The sequence below is a fragment of the Cryptotermes secundus genome, unplaced genomic scaffold (assembly GCF_002891405.2).
Source record: "Cryptotermes secundus unplaced genomic scaffold, Csec_1.0 scaffold666, whole genome shotgun sequence".
NCBI lineage: Eukaryota > Metazoa > Arthropoda > Insecta > Blattodea > Kalotermitidae > Cryptotermes > Cryptotermes secundus.
The window spans coordinates 519499-520320 of record NW_019731229.1 but is presented as its reverse complement, the minus strand read 5'-3'; the positions used below and the strand labels follow the sequence as shown (position 1 = coordinate 520320).

The window sequence follows — 822 nt, the reverse complement described above, 5'->3', positions numbered from 1 at the left end:
GATATGTCCACACGAAAAATTACTGCTATAACAACCCTTGATGCGTTAAATGCGCAGAAAATTATTTGACCAGTGATTGTCCCAGGAAAACGAGACGAAGAGGTCCGCTGCGTAAACTGTAATGAGCATCACCCTGCAAACTATAGGGATGCATGATACACACACAGCTGCAGCAAAAGATATACCCAACGATGCGAGAACGAATAAAATCACCAACAAAAACTACACTACAGGGAGCAACATTTGCCCAAGTTCTAAAACAACAAATACAACCCACGCAAACGATCCCTGAAGTCAATCAATACAATGCCTCAGTAATGACACAACCAGCCACTGAATTGGCAGAACTAACCCAAATGATGAAAAAGCTAATGGAACAGTTGGGCACAATGTTAAACCTTCTCACAACGCTCATAACTAAAATTGCTTAATGGCGGTACAAATTCTCCAAATCGGAGTGTGGAATGCCAATGGGCTGTCACAACACGCACAGGAACTCAAAATATTCTTACAAAACAACTGCATTGACATCATGCTGATTTCTGAAGCACACTTCTCTGACAGGACTCATCTCAAAATACCAAACTACAATGTATATCATACACAGCACCCAGATGGCACTGCACACGCAGGCACTGCAGTAATTATCAGAAGAAACATTCAACACTACGAAAGAATGGAGTACAAACAAGAAAATATTCAAGCTACCATTGTAACCGTTCAAACCTATGCCGGTGATCTAACCTCTGCAATCTATTGCCCACCAAAACATAATAACAACCGTAAGGACTATGAAAAATTCTTCAGAACACTGGGCAATAG

General features: G+C 41.0%; 1 protein-coding gene across 3 annotated transcripts in view; it reads left to right on the top strand.

The window, feature by feature from the left end:
* Positions 1-822, top strand: part of LOC111866580 (ERI1 exoribonuclease 3) — a 23252-nt gene that overhangs the window by 741 nt on the left and 21689 nt on the right. The gene's annotated exons all lie outside the window — the stretch shown is intronic.